A 20,138-nucleotide genomic window follows, 5' to 3' on the forward strand; every position below is an offset into this window, starting at 1 on the left:
TTCATCACTTTTCAATGTATTAGAAAGGGAAGCAAGACCATACTCTTGTCAACCATTCCATATTTATGACTTTTTATGGCAGTGCTATTCGGTGGTAGCATGGTCAACCGGAAAGGACCTGACGGTCAACCGGAAAGGACCTGATGATTTTAAAGTACTATGTGTTAAAAGAAAAAACCCTGCCTCAACTTTTTGCCCCTGCAGAAGTAACTCCTTTAGAGAGAGCCCGTTGAAGGCAGCATGGAAACAAAGGAGAATACTGCAGATGTTCTTTTATCGTGTTCCCCAAAAACCTACGTGCACTCCATTTAAGGGCCCAAAACTAATTTTCATTCCTATTATCCTAAATAAAATAAAAAATGTAAAATGATAAAATAAGATCTCAACACGATTTATAACAAAAAAAATATGCAGCATTTTCGCCCCTCTCCTACAAGTGCTCTTACATCCTGGTCTTTCAAACGTATTTCATTATTCCGAGCTGGAGCACGCCTTTCCTCCGATAATAGCTGGTGAAAGAGAGAATGTAGAATAGAAAGTCATTGGTGTTAAGAGGGAATCTGTTTACAATTAGTGTGGCTGGTCGTTGTCTAGTTTCAGTGATGCGTAATCTGGTCTGACTACTCACCCTTCCCGCAAGCATCCACCACCACCAAATTGGCACTGGAAAATGCAGAAGCAAAAGTGATTTGTCAGAGGTTTAGTTATTCGGCACTTCAAATAATCTTTTATGGGTCCTCCTGGCCAGTTTGCCATTGTGAAATTTAGGAAACTCTGCAGCACAATCATCTTATCCTTGGGAGGTCGCCAATGAAAACGAAGAGGTTCAGCCTTTGACAAAACACAACTACTCCTCATCAGAACTGTTGCTAAGATTGGAAAGAATGTTTAAATAGGAAGCGAGTGCCAGCGATTCACATGTCGAAAATCCCTTTTCATTAATTAAAAATGAACTTTTATCTGGCATATTTGTGGTTTCCCAGACACCACTCCTGTGGCACGTTGGAGACCTTAACATCTGCAACAACGTAACATAAAAACTTTTTTTTATCCTAATCAGGAAGTAGAAGCAGCTTCACAATACCCAGAGTCACTGTAATTCCACAATTCAGCAACATTTCCTGCATAGTTCTAGGTTTGCCAAGCTTGACACATAATTCCTCACCAGCTGAGTAATTTGTCGACTACAACAAAAAATGTGTTTTTGCTCAAAAGGATCAACATTTAATAAAGGTTGCACAAGAATGAAACATAGTTCCAAACACTTTGCGAGTGTTTCTGGTCTGCTTTCACCTCTTTACTGTGGTAGTGATAAAGTAAAGTATGCCCTAATAGCATAACTGTCCCCAAACGATTGTGTTGTCAAAGGTGTATTTGCTTCATGAGAGCTCTAGGGGTTAAGAAGCATTACAGCCATTCGGGTTGTCTAAATCTTCAATTGCTTCTTATCGTGACACTTAAGTAAAAGAACTATGTAATGTCCAAACAGTTATGCAGGGTGGTGGCTTCTTGTTGGAAAGAGGTGCTTGAGTACAGAGTGTTTTAGTCTGGAGGCAGGAAGGACAAATATGAAATGGCATTCGAATGCATTTCTGCGAATCAAATTCATGAACTGTTGACTAACATGTTAATAGCATTCTGCAGAATTTGTAGCTACTGGAGCATCGGGATCACTTTTGTATCCATGTGACTTAAAATGTCACGAAAGCTAGTGAACGAAAAATCTCTCTCGAGTCCACTTGAAGTCTAAAACAGGTTTATTGAAAAAATAAATAAGTAAAATTAAAGTGATACCGCTACTCAGAGAAACAGAGCTTCTACTCACCAAGATGCCCAGGTTTCTCTTCTCGTGAGAAGAACAAAAGGGGACCTTGAAAAGAGAAAGAAAAGCAGGGACCTTAGACACGAGCAAGCTTGAGAATACTCTAATTGTTTAAAAAAATATATATATATATATATATATATATATATATATATATATATATATACATACATACACACACACATACACACACATGTATACACACATACATAAGTAAAATTAATCTTAAGTACAAAAACAATTGAAAGCCAGAGTTTATTTAATGTATCTTTAATCTACATATATTTACTTCCTTTATGCATCTATACAAGTTCCATGTACTTATGGATCTATATAGGTTTTACTTTTCTTTGAATTCAGCACTTCCAATACACTACCCTATTTCTCACCCTATACCTCTCTCATTATAGCCTCTGCCTCCGCTCTCTCATTCATCCCATACCACTACTAAGATCCCCAAAATAACTCTTTCTAAACTCTTCCCTACTCTACCCCTCCTTGCATCATCGGACACCTCTTTTACTATTCCGAACCCCCAAAACAAACCTTTCTAAACCTTTCCCTCTGACTCTTCCCCCTCCATACCCCTTTTACTCATCACAAGCCTCCTCATACTGCTTTTACCTCCAAAACAAAAATACAATTCTAAATCCTTCCCTCTTCTTTCCCTCCACTATACTTTTCAATCCACATAACAGACTAACATGTCCACCTCTTAAATGAATTCCATATTTCACTATACAAATTCACCACTTATCATTCATGGGTTCCACAGTAGTGTGCTACTCGCCGAAAAAGAGCTTCAAAACCTCATCAGGTGTAGCACGCGCTATATAAATGCAAACCTTTTTCCATCACTCAACTATCCTTCTGAATCCAAATAACTGACTAACAAATCCACCACTCAAATTACTTTCATATTTACGAAAGGTAACCTCGACCTGGAGAGGGGGGCCCTAACTGGTAACTTAAGTAGGACCATAGATCAGGTGGCTCCGGCACAAAAGGAGAGAGTTAGAGAGAAGGGCAAGGGAGCCCCCTGATTTAACGAGGACCTGCGGAGAAGGAAGCAAACCCTTCATCAAGCTGAGAGGCTATGGCGAAAATTATAACTTCCAGCCGTGCTTGCTAGTTATAAAGCCAAGCTAATCCTATACAAAAAGGCCATTACGGCCAGATAGGCTGAATATTAGGAGGCAAGAATCACAGATGCTACAAAGGAAAACGTTCAGAATCCTTAAAGAGCTTAGCCAGGAGTCAGAACAGAAATTGGCACCTGAGCCGGAGGACTGCAACAAATTCCAGGATTTCTTTCTTCAGAAAGTTAGGGGCATTCTCACCGAGATAGATAACAATCCAGCAAATCAGATCGCCCCGGACCAGACTCTAGCCACCCCATATCCCAGGTGAGCAGCTCACTGTCTTTCCTAACTTAGATCTAGCACGCCGATCATGCCTGATAAATCGCGTCAAATCAGGCTCCCCTGTAGATCCCTGTCCTCCAAGGGTCTTTTGCATGGCCCTTCCTGGGCTAGAAAGAGAGTTTCTCTCTCTACTTAATCACTCCCTGGAGACAGACAACTTGCCCACCACTATGAAGGAAGCAGGGTTACTCCCTTGTTGAAAAAGCCAGGTGTAGATGTGGCCAATTTTAAAAACTATAGGCCCATTTCTCATCTTCCTTTTCTAGCAAAAGTACTGGAGCAACATGTCCTCACAACACTTACTTTCATATTTTATAGAGGAACACCACCACTCCAGGTGAGGCAGGCCGGCTTTAGGGCTCACCATAGCACCGAACTGGTGATGTTGGCCATGCATGATGAGCTCAGAGTTAGGGCCGATAACAAAGATGCAAGCGCCCTGATTCTGTTAGATCTGTCAGCGGCATTAGATACGGTCAATCACGCACAGCTACTGTTACGAGTTGCTAATCTGGGCTTCTGCGGGGTGGCCCGCCAGTGGCTCGAGTCCTTTTTGCTAGAGCGGTCCCAAAGGGTTCAACTGGGTGAACAGATGTCAAATAGTGGTGCTCTTACCCGTGGGGACCCCTAGGGTTCAGCTCTATCCCCTTTCCTCTTTAATGTGTATCTCCAGACATTAGTGGCAGCCTTAGCCGGTATGAACTGTCAAGTTTTTAATTATGCGGATGATACCCAACTGATTCTGCAGATTAAAAACTCTCCGCAGGCCCACACTCACGTACAAAACATCCTTAGATACACTGTGACTTGGATGACAGCCAATTCACTAGAAATCAATCCGGATAAAACAGAGGTCCTTGTAATCTCCTCTAAAGGTAACCCCTGGAATTACCTTTTTTGGCCTCAAGAGCTCAGCACTGCCCTCACGCCAGTTCCCGTTGTAAAGAGCCTGGGCATTAAGATCGAAGCCAACCTCTCCCTGACCAATCAAGTTGCCTCTGTGGCCGGCACCTGCCGCACCTAATGCGACAGCTGCGGAAACTTGACCCTTGGCTCTTGCCCACTACTCTACAGATGATTGTGTCGGCCACGATTGTATCCAGGTTGGACTATGGCAATCTCCTGGCACTACTGATAGGTACTCATCAGTGTGTTCCACTTATCATCATTGGTAACCTTTCCACTAAGATCCAAATAAATATGAGGATAATGTGCCCAACTCAATTAGTGCACCTATCAGTAGTTCCCTGGCGGTTGTTTCTGTGAGGTACCTTCCCACTTTTCACACACTTTTTAGGGTGATTGGGTGTTAGGAACTTGTGATAGACACAGATGACAGTGTTTAGGAAAGGGATAAGAACACCCTGGAAGTACAGCAGAGTGTCGCTAGTACTGGAAGTATCCTCACCAGTAAGGGAGTTAGGGGATGTTCAGGAGACTTTATCTGCAAGATATAGAGCAGGTTTTTTGTGATTAATAATTGTGAGTGTAGGGCAACCTGCGTCTTTTCCCTCTGAGCTCCTGTTTGTAATGGACTATGGCAATGCCTTGTACATTGGCCTCCCTGAGAAACTAATCAGCAAGCTGCAGGTGACCATGAACGACGCAGCTAGGCTGATTTTTAGGCTCCCTAGAAGGGCCCAAGCCACACCTCGGCTGCATAAGTTGCATTGGCTCCCGGTCAAGCAGAGAGCAAAGTTCAAGAGCCTCTGCATTGCCCACAAACCCATCTATGGCCAGGCTCCTGGCTATTTCAAGGAGCGCCTGGTGAAGTATGCACCGGGACACATACGTTACTCGTCCGAGGCAGGTCTTCTGGCTCACTCTCGGGACAAAATTGTGTCTAAAGGTGGCAGAGCCTTCTCTGTCCTAATTCCTCAACTCTGGACCTAACTACCTGAGAACATCCGTAAGGAACCCGCCCTCCTCCCCTTCAGGAAACGCCTCAAACCGCTTCTGTTTAGGGAGGCTCTGGACACAGTTTAACACATCTGTTTGGTGCTCATTAGGGATGGTAGAGAGTATCTGAGCTCTCTCTCCAGGCACTAAGAGACCTGCAGGTGATTACGCGCTATATAAACTATAGTTAACATAACATATTTCACTCTACTAATACACCACTAATCCTTTATGGGTTCCGGAGTAGCATGCTACTCGCCGAAAAAGCTCTTTGATGCCTAGTCAGGGGTAGTAAGCGCTATATAAATACAATTACAATACAATACGCATAGGGCCAAGCTTGGAAACAAGACTGAGTATTTCAGAGGCAAGATAACTCCTGCACAGCAGTATAACATAGGTACACAAAATGTCTGCCGGTTACTCAATAATGGAGGTTAGCAAATGTGTTATTAAATCAGCAAAATGAGTTAACAATTATGACATAGAATAGGATACATACATTGCCATTATTCTGAAAAATGGCCATGATTTACTTTGTCACCAAGCATTATACTATGGTCCTCCACTACGGCAGGATTCCAGTGGCTATGAAAATTCCCAAATACTGCTCCAATGACAGATGACGGAGGAGAGGAAGGCCGAGGCAGAGCTAGAGACATAGGCAAGCTTCCATTTTCGCAATGGAACACATATAAGTAGGCCAAATAACTGCATTTTTACTTTGTTTCATGGGAAAGATAGTGGCTCAATAAAACATATACACATTACCAAATACACTTCTATATACAAAAAAAGGAAATAGCCGTGACAATGTGGGCTGAGCCAAGCGGAACAACCCACGCAGCTGCCTAAGCCATGCAGCTGCCTAAACCACGAAGCTGCCTAAGCCACGCAGCTGCCTAAACCACGAAGCTGCCTAAACCACGAAGCTGCCTAAGCCACGCAGCTGCCTAAGCCACGCAGCTGCCTAAGCCACGCAGCTGCCTAAGCCACGCAGCTGCCTAAGCCACGCAGCTGCCTAAGCCACGCAGCTGCCTAAGCCACGCAGCTGCGTGGTTAAGGCACCCAGCGGTCTAGATGATCGGATGGGCGGGAAAGGAACAGGAAGGATCGGGAGAGAAACTATGGGACATTGCCTGGTAAGTGGGTCTAGAGCAAAGTTTGAGGGAGGCGGTATTAGTGCTCAGGGTGGGCGGGCAGTTTTAGGGCTCAGGACAGGGGGGCAATTTTAGGGCTCAGGGGGGAAGGAATAGTTTTTTGGCAGGGTTTTAGGGCTCAGGGTGAGGGTGTAAGCGTAGTTTTAAAGGCTGGGTGCGGGTTTTAGGGTTTATGGTGGCGGGGAGGGGCAATTTTCAGGGGGTGGGGTCAGTTTCAGGGCTCGGGGCTGGGGTCAGGGTTGTTTTTAGGCAAGGGCAGAGTTTTAGGGCCAGGCTGAGGACCTCCTCGTCCTGTGCTCTTACACCCGATCCCTCCCGTAGTTTTATGGGCAGGGGCAAAGGTGGAATGCAGGGCTAAGGTATTGGGTGTTAGGTCACAGGGTGGGGGCTGCATAGTTGTGCAATTTACCACGAATATCCCTTTAGCAATCATGCCTTTACAACGTAATTTGTTGTACAGGCATGCGTGGTAAAGACGCAGTCGTTGTCTGACCGAGTTGTTTAGGCATTCGTGGTTATATCATACAACAACAAAAAAGTCTGCATTGTCCACAATATGAGATACAACCATTTCATATACTGCGTAAAGTCCACCCAAAGCACTTTGCACATCCCACACTAGCAGAACAGCTGCAGACCCATTGGCATTTTCTCAATTAGAGAATAAGCGCTCTATCCACAGTGGAGTACATTTTGAGAACTTGAGATGACCACGTTACTCCATAAGTGAGGACATGTTGTAAAGTGTGTGATGCGGTTGCCACATCAAAGTGGAATAGCTCGCCTCCTGACTGCACCAAACAAGTAATGCTTGGAGGTGCATGCATTAGTTGGTTAATTATCATGGGTGCATTCCATTTCCATTGTGTTTTGCTGGTCTGTGCGGTTAAAGGCGACAATCGGGCACATGCTAATCAGTCATTGTCTCACCACGAAAAGACTAGTCTGGCCGAGACAGCGAGGCTATACGCTCTCTGAAAGGCAACACAAGCAGGGATGCTTCAGCCTTATTGGGTTCAACAAATGGGGTGTGGCTTGAGTTCTTATGATACAGTGAGGTCACGATCTGGTCATAGTGCGTTTCGCCCTCTAGAGACCAGCATCTATCAATATGCGAATCAGCCTCGGCTCTGCCTCTAATGGGTCTGCATAACCTAACCACTTCTCTGAACGCAAGCAACTCCAGATGGACTCAGCCGCCCCTCCCAGGCAACATGATAATATTAAGGGGGGACATCCCATCAGCTATCAATCGAATATGTCACTTTACACTGCATGCGGTTTTAATGAATGCCATTACAACGCGGTCATTACAACGACCGCGTTATTACATCGCAGACCATTACAAGGCAAGTCATTACAACGACTTGCTGTAGGGGGGTTGCTTGATGTTGGAATAGTATAATTTACTATTCCAACTCCAGTTTGTGCAACAGTAGGGAAGGTTTTGGATTTAAAATCCAACACCTTCTGCCCCCTACAGCAAGTCGGTGTAATGGTTTGCGTTGTGATGGCATGCGATGTAAAAACGTGGTAATGACCGCGTTGTAATGGCATGCACCATGTAAACATTGTTGTAAACGATGTTTACCCTATCAAACAAGATAAGCCACTTAACTACATGGTGATGCAGAAAGAGAAAAAAGCATCCACCAAAGTCATTTTTTAGATCGCGTTGGATTAGGGAAAGAAGGAGTTTATTTAATTCCATGCTACTTTCCTCCAAAATATGAACGTTTTTCTTAATTCAGGTTAAGGGACACTGAACATACAACTAGCCACTGTTTCTTCGAATTTGTAGTTCGTGCTAAGTTTTTCGCTCAGTAATCAGCTCTTGCAATGACCTCAGTATTGGCTCATGAGAAAGAATCCGGCCATGGCTTCCTGCTGCTGGGAAAGTTTTCTTGACTATTTAGTGAACAGTAAAAAGTCTGACATTGGAGCCTGTTGAAGATGTCGTAGAAGTTAAAACCAGTGATGGAGTAATCCGAGCTGCTGGCCTTTGCAGACTGAATGACCCATTCAGACAGGCATTTTGGAGTACATAAAATGCATGCCTTTGTGAAATAGCACCAAAACATATAAAAAGCAAATACTCATATGCAACTAGTACAAGGAGAAAGGACAGTGTCCTCTGTACACTTTTACTAACAGTGAGTTGTACGTTTCAGGCAATGCAAGCATACGCAAAACACAACTCCTGTAGTACTGCTTCACTCATGCTTTGTGCATAGGCTCCACTGTGCCAAACTGGTAAAAATGAAAAAAAAAGTGCAGCTGACCTAAGTTTTTCTTAGAATTGCCAAAGCACAAGTTTAATACAAAGTCATGCCTCCATCTTCCACCATCCAACACTTATTTCTTTAGCTTTATTCACACTTGCAAGTTCTTTTTCGCCCTTTTCCACCATTTTCATATCTTTCTAACACTTCATCTAACTCCATATTCTGCCTCTCTCTCCCCTGCCCAGGGTCAAATCTTAAGATTAAAATAAGTTCAGTATACCTAGTACGATAAATGGAAAATTAGAAGTGCAGGTACTCATTATATAGAGTGCCAGTTAGCTCCAGAGAAGTGCTGGTACTCTCTCATTAAATGCATTGCAGGAGTGCTGCGAAGTGCAAGTGCTTTCCCTCTTAAGTTAAAGAAGTGCCTGCCCATTTAAAGCATTCAATGGCTCTCTGGCGCGAAAAAAACATCGCGAACTCAAAGGTGTTCACATTTAAACTCCAAGTCAGAGTCCCCTCTCAAGATATTTAATGCCCCTCCAGGGGCACTTGAGCGAATGCTGTTAATGTAGCCTCCATCATAGAAATGCAAGCTACATTAGTTCAGACTAACACGGCGTAAACCTAATCAAGCGGCTCAGAATATTCCAGCCTCAGCGAACAGAAGCGCAAAATTCTTGGGCGAGAAGATAATTCAGCGTAAGGAAAACACGCACTTCAAGCTGCGTCCTCGGGTAAAAGAGGATACAGGAGACATAACGCATCCACCTGCAGCTCACCCACTACCGAGCACGGCTAAGAATGAAGCAATGGTTCTACACTGTCGCTGCGCATCTACTCATTTCACAAAGGTACCCCACCCTCCCGGAAGATGGTTATTCATTAATAGGGCTCCCGGTTTTAAGGTATTTATTTTTATGACATTTCCGTCTGTATGTATCCATATTTATTTTTGGTTCATTTTATCTGTGTTTATCCATATTTATTTTGGATTTGGTAGAAAAATTAGTATATTTCCACATTTATTTAACGAATAAATATGCACTTGTGCTTGAATCCCTGCCAGGTTTCAATACTGTGAACACCCGCAGAAGATAAATCAATGCACTTATATGAAAGTATGTGCATTTCAGGATCAGCCTTGTGCATATCTACTGGTGTTAAAGCCTCTTTAATAAAATTCCTTTCTTTTTTAATCTCCTTACCTGTCAATTTCCACAGCTATTGGCCTGGCAGTCATGGCAGACAGTACTAAGAATTACTCAAAAATCACCCCAATTTCCGTTTTTATCCACATTTAAAAATAAATACAGACAAGAAAATAAATGTTTTCTGTCTGTATTGATCTGTAAAAATCAGTAAAAACGGAAAACAGGGAGCCTTATTCATTAATAACTTCGACAGGCATTGATTCAAAGAGTTATCAACAGAGACAAGTAAAAAAGAAGCTTCTTGGGCGCCGGGGACAATGAACTATGTTTTTGTGTCTCCTGTTAAATGAAAACTAAAATGTCCAGTGTTTCTCTTACCTACTAAATGCGCAGATCCATAACCCCTAGTGTTAAGAGACCTGATGAGCGGGGGAATAAAATGATGTACACGAGGGATTAAAGCGAGTGGATTTAAACTACAGTTTTTAAGCAGAAATACTCCCCGGGGCAAACAATAGTTGCTGCAGACATAGGGTGTTTTTTACTCACCTGATGAACACACTGGTTTAAAACAAGCATTGGCAAAGCCAAAAGGTCTTACTTATGCCAGAGTTATTGGCTTTGGCAATGTGTTTTAACCATTATGTACATCAGTGTGCCTGCTGTTCAGCATCACTAAATGTTGGTGGGGTAGAGTGGGGTGGTATAGATTGGGGTAGAGTGGAATGAGGTAAAGTGGAGTGGGGTAGAAAGGAGAAGGGTAGATTGGGGCAAAATAGGGCAGAGTGGATGGGGTAGACTGTAATAGAGTAGTTTGGGATGGGGTAGGGTAGACTGGAGTGGGATGAAGTGGGCTAGATTGGAGTGGGGTAGATTTGAGTGGCATGTGATAGACTGGAGTGGGATAGATTGGGTAGAGTAGAATAGAGTGTGGTAGAATGGAGTGGATTGGAGTTAGTGAATTGGATTTGAGTAGATTGGGGTGAAGAGAAGTTGGATAGATTGGGGTCGAGAGAGGAGTAAGAATGGGGACGAGTGGAGTAGGGTAGATTAGGGTGAAGTGTTATCGATTGGGCGGATTAGAGTAGGGTAGACTGGAGTAGATGTTGTAAGAGTGTGGTAGATTGGAGTAGAGTGGGGTGGGATAGAGGGATGGAGTGGGGTATATAGGGGTACATTCGGGAGAGGTAGATTAGAGCAGGGTGGATTGGGGTAGCAAGGAAGAAGATTTGAGCAGAGTGTGGGAGATTGGAGTGGTGTGGAATCTGGTAGATTGGAGTAGGGTAACTTGGAGTGGAGTGGAGTGGGGTTGATTAAGGTGGAGTAGGGTAGAGTGGGGCAGATTGGGTGGATTATGGGAAGGTAGATTGGTGAGTGGAGTGGGGTTGATTGCAGTGAGATACACTAGAGTGAGATAAATAGGAGAGGGGTAGATTGGAGAGGAGTAGTTTGGAGCGGGGTACATTAGAGTGGAGTGGGACAGATTAGAATGGAGTAGATTGGAGGTGTATAAAGTGGTCGGGGTAGATTGGGAAGGGGTGGAGTAGAGTGGAGTGGAGTAGTTTGGAGTGGAGTGGAGTAGTTTGGGGTAGAGTGGATTGGAGTGTGGTAGACAGGAGTGTGGTAGATTGGGGTGCAGTGAGTTGGATAGATTAGAGTGTAGCTGAGATTGGAGTGAAGTGAGCTAGATTGAGGGAAAGTGGGGTGGAGTGTATTGGGGTAGATTAGAGTGGATTAGAGTAGGGTAGATAGGAAATAAGTGGGGTAGATTGGAGTGGGGTAATTTGTAGCGAGGTCGATTGGAGTGGGGTAGGGTGGGGTGTAGTAGGGTAGATTGGAGTGAAGAAAATTGGAGTGGAGTAGAGGAGGATAGAATAGGGTGGGGTAGACTGGGGTGGGGTAGACTGGATCGTAGAGGAGTGGACTGGGATAATCTGGCGTGGGGTAGATTGGGGTGGGGTAGAATAGAGTGGAATGGAGTGGGGTAAATTAGGTGTGGTATTTTGGAGTGGAATAAGTGGAGTTGAGGGGCGTGTGTAAAGTGGTGTGTTGTGGAGGAGTGATGCAGATTGAAGTGGCGTGGATTCGAGTGGCATGTTATAGAGTGGAGTGGCATGTCGTAGAATGAAGTGTTGTGGTGTAGAGTTGAAGGGAATACAGAGGACTGACCTTGTGTAGTTTATGCATGGAGTGGTAGCGCACTGCCATTACAGAAAACACATTTTTAATTGAAATAACCACTACATTGTAACGAAAATAAAGTTTTACTACAGGCAAACAATGTGTTCAAATGGCATCACTCAGTGTATTGATGTGTTTTGATCGTTTTCAAATATTTGTTTCCACCACACTTCAGAATCACAAAAAATGGCTTCATTTGTACTAATTCTGGTATATTCTGAAACATCAGCACATTTCCTTTTTGTTTTTGCTGTGTGCTAGAAAAAAAAACATCCTACAACCTCTCGTCTTAGGTGGATGTCATCAGGATTGTCACATACATTCTCTCACTTTGAAGTTAGAGAAAGAAAAGTAAACACCAAGCTCCCTTGGAAGAGAGAGCTTGTCTCTCGACCTCTGGTTTTGAATGCACAGCAAATGTGAAAAGGTAAGAAAAAGATTTAAAGGCCTGTTTGCAGAAATTAGACAAGCAGTCCTGAAGGCCATATCTAACTGGGAACGTGGCTGATAAGAGTCAGCTGACACCACAAAATGCTACTTTTACAAGATGGGAGTCTTATTTTTCAATAGTAAACTAAAAAAACTCAAATATATTCTATCAATATTAAGATAAGTTAAAAAAAAGTTCCTCTTGTCTAGACATGGTAAGAGTCGGATCACATATCAAGAAGGGGCAGTGACTATGCATCAAAGACTTTTGGTTTCTTGGAAAAGAAAAAAGTAATATCTTCTACCTGCAATGCGTCTCAGGTGCTTGAATTTGAAGCAAGTCCTTACGTATATCTTTAGCATCTCTTTGAACTTGGATTCCTAGTTTACATCCGTCCTGATGACGGTCCCATCAAGGGGGCTGAAAAGAAGAAACCCAATAGATTAACAACAGAAAAAGGACCTTGGGCGTTTGTTAAAATGATCTGTACATTAACTCCTTCTTTGAACTATTGCATGAAACTTTAAACATCCACTTGGTGATGAGCGCTGTTTTACTTTGCGATTCTCCATGAGTATGTAAATGTGTAACTAAATATCGATTTTCTTTACTACCATGAACATTATGTGTTGCAAATCATTCCAGACTCCACCGTTTTCAAAACCACATGGTAGCTGCCTGCAAACTCCGCCCTATTCATGCTGGTAATAAGTAAAATTATTTACCCCTGGGATTCTATTGTTGCTGCAGTCCAGCCATTGTAATTCAATCACAAAAGTATTTTAGAGTGATTTGTTCACATGTTCTCAGTGAGGTCTCTGCTCTAGTAACCCTGAACCCTACTTTTCACGATAATTTTGAGATTCTCCCTTATACTTGGTTTTTAGCAGAGAGTTGCGACAAGATAATCAACCACTCGACCTCTAGCTCACCATATAATATAATGACCAATGCAAATCGTCAAATGACTATTAAAAGGCTTGCACAGTGTTCCGTTACACCTTTTGATTGAAGATTGCCCATTTAAAACCTGAATGTTTGTGTCTTTGCTGTAGTGTACATATTTGGCCTATAACTGCCTTGAGTGTATCTCAACCAGTAGCGGCCGGCACGGATCGGGGATGGTGAGCGGATTGGAGGAAAGGGAAAGTCTTTTTTTTTTTAAATACACTTTAACCTTGACCCTCGTCTCTGCTCAGTCTCTCTTCTGTGGGTCTCTAGCCGAACACCAACCAGGAAGCACACCCAGGTTCCCCATACCAATCACAATGCTGTAATGTAGCATTGAGATTCGTCCGAGCGCCATGGTTCAATGCTCAGCCAGGGAATGGGGGCCTGGGCATGTTCTCCATGTAAGACGTACTGCAGCATTCATGCGCACTTGGAGTTGGCAAACCGCACCTCCCCTTCCCTGCTTTGAGAGCCGAGCAGCCCAGCCCACCCGCAAAACAGCTGGAAACAATAAAATTATAACAAGTTATTACCATTTTATTTTTATTTTCCTCACACTGCATAAAAGCAGTGAGACGACGCTCCTCCGCCCCAGCGGAGGAGCCGCCACTGAAACCTATGACGGTCACCATTGATGACCCAAGTGATTGCTTTCGACAACATTTGCGTCTCCCCTGGCTCTCTGTCCCCAGGTCCAAGGAGGGCATCCATTGAAGCAGTGCTGTGAAATGATGCTCTACTCCAGGTAGGATCGCTTCAGAATGTGCTTCATTTGGACAGAGGCACCAATGGAGCCTCCGATAAGGAGAAGAAAAAAAACTGGAATAAGTTTAGTTTGTGGCAATTGTGAAGAGCCAATACTCTCAATCAGCTATTGCTTCAGTGGGATCCAGACTTTTCGACTATTAAAAAGGTATTCGATTTAGATTCCTTAATCCTGGAAATCTGAATGGACCTGGTCCTAGTACGATGGTACCACCGACCTTAGTGGATTAGCGTCAACGTCACATTTCACTGTATTGGAAAATCTTCATTTAATGTGCAGAGGGTTCTTTGCGGTGTTGCTGCCCCACCACTAAGACCGAAGTATACTTCGATAACCTGGATCATGCCAACAGCTGGCCTCTGTTTCCAGAGAGCTTTGCGCAGCACACAGCATCTGGAAGTGCACGGGGCATCTCACTCTCCAAGCTTTGCAGAGGTGGCTGATCCTGGTTGAAGCTGGGGTGCAGGTCTGAAGCATCACACTGCATCAGCGGGAGGAGCCGTCGTCTCACCACTCGAGAAGAAAGGGAAGAGTTCTTGAAAACTCGAGCAGCTCTCAAGAGAAGGCGAAAGGAGGCGAGGCTGGTGAGAGGAGAGGGTTGCAAGAGAGAAGGCGCGAAGAGATATAAAAGTCAGAACATGAGGCGCTGAGAGCATTCCAGCAAGTATAAACAGTCTCTTCACAATTTACAATCTGTTTAGGTCTTCTATTTTTGCAGCAGCGTCGACGGCTTTATAATACAAGGCGGCCTTCAACATTGCTGGGCGCTTTCCCAAACAAGCAGTAACTCCGCTCTGAGATACTGGACATTTGCCTTTGGTATTGTCTTTAGAGAAGCAAAACAAAACCAAGGAAGTTTTAAACTGGACACATATACAGGTGCAAAATGTGGGAAAAGGACTCTTAGAACTAAAAACAAGCTAAAGTGCAGATAACATTAGGACCATGGGATTTGGAAGCGATGTATGGCGCAATCCTCATGGTCATATGGACATCCGTGCGCTGTTTGTTGTGGATATTGGATATTGTGTGGCAAGTCCCCCTATGCCCCACGGGAAACGGCCACTACAACGCGGCCGTTTCCACGAAAACCTTTACCACGCATGCATTACAACGCATGCGTGGTAACAACGAGAGGCTTTACCACGAAATACGTAGTAAAGGTATGTGTGGTAAATGAAAAAAAAATAAAAAGGGGGTTGGGGGAACTCTCCCCCCCCCCCCCAAAACTAAAACCGTGGGATTAAAAAAGGGGGGTGGGGGGGGTACCCCGTCAAAAAAAGAACCTGAAGTGCCGAAGAACAAGCAATCAGTGTCGTTAAAGAGGAAACTGAATTAAACTTCCGCTTCCTCTTTACGACATACGGCAGACGTAACCAAGAAGATGGAGAGGAGACGAGTTAAAAAGGTAACGGGAAATGTAATTAAAAAAAAATAAGGGTTAAGGGCAGGGGTATTTATAAGGAGTAGAGGCTGGGGACGTGTAAGGGGAGAGGTGTAACCTTTAACAAGAATATGCCCTCACCATGCATAAATTAACAACGAAAAACGTTGTTAATCTATGCGTGGTAAAGGAATATTAGTGGTAAAGGTTATGCATAGAAAACGAATTCCGTTGTAACGCATGCGTGGTAAAGGCATGAGTTGCAACGGAATTCGTTGTAACGACATATAACCATGCCCCACACGGTCTGGCAAGGTTCTTATTTTCAAGGCTTGTGGATGTACACACCTGGCAGACGCGCCCGGCAGCCCACCGCCATGCCTAGCATAGAGCGGCCTCCAGGTAAGACCGTGCGCTAAATGAGATAGACGCCGCTTCTGGCCCACAGAATAACAGCCAAGAGATGGAGAAGAGCTCCCAACAGGATCCAAATATCGTCTTTTGGAGCAAATTTTTACTAAAGCTATGAAAATGCTCTGCAGGGAAAACTATCTTTCCAATGTCCATGACCACCTGCCCAAGTCGGTGTATGTGTGTATATATCTAGATCTCTATATCGATTGCTCTCTATATCGATCTCTCTCAGGGTTTAAAGTGCGCCGGGTCTCACCGGTGCTCGGCAGTCTTTTAAATGGGAGCTCAAAACGGGTCTCTATCTGGCTCTGTTTTGTGCCCTGGCACAGGGGGTCTGTTTTTTTCCAGACTGTAGTGACAGCAGGCACATGGATGCGCGTTGCTCACTGCTAATTTCTGGAGAAGTTACGGCATGACGTCATGCAAGGTAAGCTTTGTAGAAAAAGGGAAACCGTCCTTTTCTCGCTGGATTTCCTTCTCTTTTTGAAACTCAGAAGCAGCAACATTGTCGTGGTGTCGCCATGGCTTTAAGTGGAAGTTTTTCCAATATTATATACAAGCTGTAATGTCCTGCGAGACACGTTCTAGTGTCCCGCAGGAATCTGTCATCCCAGCCACTCCCTCGAAGGCTGGGCACACTGCACACCCATCCATCACGGGTGAAGTGGCCCAGTCAATAAAAGGGCCTGAGTGCATGTGCTTGGGCCAGTTACTGCCATACATCTCCAGGTGTCGGTGTCAATCTTTACCGTAATGTGGGCCTGAGGCCCAACACTACACAAGCCATAGTTGCTGTTTATTTATCTTATGCAAATAACCATTGACAAAGCCAATAGCCCTGACTTGTAGGTATGTTACTTGTTTTATTGTATATCTGAATGCAATAACAAACAGCAAAATACAAGTCGGGCGGCACACTAAGCACAGATTTTTTGCTGATGTGTTTTAAGCCACGACCCTAATTACGTTGGCCAAGCCCCTTTGAGAAACCAATCAAATCATAGTATTTGATGAGCGCACTACATACCTGTGAGGGTCTCAAGGCGCTAGGGAGGGGAACGCTGCTACTGTTCGAAGAGCCAGGTCTTGAAGAGTCTCCTGAATGTTTGGAGGTCTTCGGTCTGCCGTAGGCTGATTGGTAGGGTTTTCCACGTCTTAGCGGCGAGGTGGGAGAATGATCTGCCGCCGGAGGTAACTCTTCGGATGCGGAGGACAGGGGCGACGGCGTGTTCTGCGGAGCGGAGCTGGTGGGCGGGGGTGTAGAGGCTGAGTCAGCTGTTGAGGTACGCAGGTCCGGTGTCGTGGAGTGCCTTGTGTGCATGGGTGAGGAGCTTGAAGGTTATCCTCTTGTTGATGGGGAGCCAGTGCAGGTCTCAGGTGGGGTGTGATGTGGCCATGGCGGGGGATGTCGAGGATCAGGCGTGAGAAGGTGTTCTGGATGCGTTGGAGCCGTTTCAGGAGTTTGGCTGGGGCTCCTGCGTAGAGTGCATTGCCGTAGTCCAGTCTACTGCTGATGAGGGCCTGGATGACCGTCCTAGTTCCGGTGGGGATCCACTTGAGGATCCTGCGAAGCATGCGTAGGGTGTTGAAGCAGGAGGAGGAGACGGCGTTGACCAGCTTCGTCATGGAGTGTATGGAGTCGAGGATGACCCCTAGGTTTCGTGGGTGTAGGTGGGTGTAGGTGGTGTTCCTAGTGCCGTCGGCCACCAGGAGTCGTCCCAGGCCGAGGGGGTGGAACAGAGGATGAGGACTTCAGTCTTGTCTGAGTTCAGCTTCAATCGGCTGTTCCTCATCCAGTCGGCGACGGCCTTCATTCCTTCATGGAGGTTGGTTTTGGCGGTGTGGGGGTCCTTGGTGAGCGAGAGGATCAGCTGGGTGTCATCGGCGTAGGAGATGATGTTTAGGTCGTGTCGTCGTGCGACGTGGGCGAGTCGTGCCATGTAGACGTTGAACAGCGTTGGGCTGAGGGATGAGCCTTGGGGTACGCCGCAGGTCTCGGTGGCTTTGGAGCGGAAGGTGGGGGGGGGCTGGGGGAAGGCTGGGGGGAGAGGCGGATGCTCCGGGTTCTCCCGGAGAGGAAGGAGGTGGTCCAGTCCAGGGCCTTCTCTTGGATTCCAGCATCATGGAGGCGTGCTCTTAGTGTGCGGTACAAATGGGGGTGGTGGCAGACTGTTTCAAAAGCGGCTGACAAGTCCAGGAGGATGAGGGCTGCGGTTTCTCCGTTGTCGACCATGAACCTGATGTCGTTGGTGGCGGCGTGAGGGCAGTTTCCATGCTGTGGTTGCTGCGGGACCTGGACTGGGATGGGTCCAGGATGTTGTGCTCTTCAAGGAAGCTGGTCAGTTGTTTGTTGACGCCCTTTTCGATGACTTTTGCCGGGAACGGGAGCAGGGAGATGGGTCGGAAGTTCTTGAGTTCCTTGGGGTCCACCTTCGGTTTTTTTAGTAGGGCGCTGATCTCTGCGTGCTTCCAGCTCTTCGGGAAGGTCGCTGTCTCGAAGGAGATGTTGATGGTTTTCCAGAGGTGGGGTGCGATGGTGCTGCGGTCTTTATTGAAGATGTGGTGTGGGCAGGGGTCTTCCGGGGATCCGGAGTCGGCGGTGTTCACACAGTTTTTTCATCCCACTTAAAGCCCTGATCTCTTTCTCTATTTATCAATCACACTCACCAGAGGGAGAGAAGTTTCGCTTTTCTATATCCTGTTAAGCGGAACTTGTGTGCGGAGGATCCCCAGCCTGGCTATGCTACATCATACAGGAAGTGATCACACAGGATATCCCGCCCATCATGCCTCAAACGCCTTGCAGACGTCCCGCCTCCCAACATGGAGGCGGCCAGGAGACAGAAAACGAAAAATGTGGCATCAAAGCATGTATCCTTCCGGAACTGAAGAGGACTCTGGTGAGTTCCTGTACAATGAGAATCGAAGGTTCCAGACACATTGCATTTGCCAAGGCAGAATGTGTCTTAAAGAATCATGTAAGAAGTGTGGGGTCTGCTGCTGCTGTGCTAAACCCTTAAAAAGCCACGTCTTCAATACTATAATGCACTTTGCAATCATTCGAGGAGTAACAGTGTGTTCTTTAGCACAAACAGAGACTGCTGACGTAAAGGAACAGTGAAAGGCAGTGGACAGACGCCAGGCAGCAGCAGCCGGGCAGCCATCACTTACCAGGGTACACAGCCCTTTGATTGCCGTCCTGGCTTCCACTCTGCACGGGCAGCGCTCTCAGTCGATTCCTGCTCTCCCGCCAAGAGCCAGCCCGCCTTTCATGGGCTTTCATGGCCCATCGCTGCCGCAGTTTCAGGCTGACACTTTTAGAGGCAGCCGTAATTGTTTTAAGAGAGGCTGCGAGGGAAGTAAAAGTGCCTCCTCCGAGGCCGCAGCTTACCTCAAGCGACCCGTGAGAAGCGGAGGGCGCAAAGCCCCGGTGCGCCAGGCCGGGCCCGGCTGCAAATCACGGGCGACGAGAGGTGTCACTGGGGGGTGCGTCCTGCTCTGGAGATGAAGGTACAGAGACGGCCCCGGAGCGGTGCACGACTGAACCACCAAGGTCTGCTTGATTTACGAAGGCACGTGAAGCGCCTTGAGGACTTACACATTTCACTAAGGCACTGTTCGTTCAAGGAAAAGGAAAGAGATAAGATAAGGACATCTAAACAGTACAAAGTTGAGGCCCTATTCTAATTTTTCCTCGGAATGTTTGTAGGAATAAAGTGCGTGTTCTTTCATTGTGGGGTATTCACAGGTTTCATCGGTGGGTGAGAGATGGGGTCATTGCATATTCAGCCTCAAGAAAGGCGCACAGATGTATTGTCTATAGATATATAATTTGCCCCGCGGGATCCCCCTGGAGACGGCGGGGTTCACTCGCTACGCTCACTCAGTACAATGAGGGACGGCGGCGTGAACATGTTTCCAGGGATGCTGTTCGCACCGTCAGTCACTGGTTAAGATGCATGAAATGCCAGAAACCGGTCCTCGGATGCTTGTTTCCGGTCCAGTGAAGGCATGGCCTGGCAGTTCGGACTGGACTGGTCCCATGAGGCACAGGCTCAGACTGATTTGCATATGGCCTTATCTGAACTGGGGTGGCAGAGTGAGCTAAAGAACGGTGATGGATTAAACCCAGATCTTTTGACTGGGTGTGAGTGTTTGATTGGTTCAGATGCTCCGTCCATTACCACCCCCTTTTGTTCGCCATAAGTTGACATTTACATTTACATTTACATTTACAGGGTATGCTCAGACGTGAGTCCCATGTTCACTTTGCCACTGGATTCAAACAAGCCGGGCTGAAGACGGCTGGGATGCCAGAAACCAGTCCT

At 45.8% G+C, this 20,138-nt stretch overlaps 1 protein-coding gene across 6 annotated transcripts in view; it reads right to left on the reverse strand.

Annotated features, from left to right (window-relative positions):
• Positions 1-20,138, reverse strand: part of NACC2 (NACC family member 2) — a 448,494-nt gene that overhangs the window by 302,770 nt on the left and 125,586 nt on the right. For 2 of the 6 annotated variants that reach the window (XM_078641887.1, XM_078641885.1), the window contains exons 2-3: positions 12,600-12,715; positions 1,826-1,870 (exon numbers count right to left, since the gene is read on the reverse strand). The exons of 1 other annotated variant lie outside the window; for it this stretch is intronic. The gene's annotated coding sequence lies outside the window, so the exon portion shown is untranslated. The remainder of the gene's footprint in view (positions 1-1,825; positions 1,871-12,599; positions 12,716-20,138) is intronic. 3 more of the 6 variants (XM_078641889.1, XM_078641886.1, XM_078641888.1) reach the window with 2 other exon arrangements.

This window comes from Lissotriton helveticus, chromosome 5_1 (assembly GCF_964261635.1).
Source record: "Lissotriton helveticus chromosome 5_1, aLisHel1.1, whole genome shotgun sequence".
Classification (NCBI taxonomy): domain Eukaryota; kingdom Metazoa; phylum Chordata; class Amphibia; order Caudata; family Salamandridae; genus Lissotriton; species Lissotriton helveticus.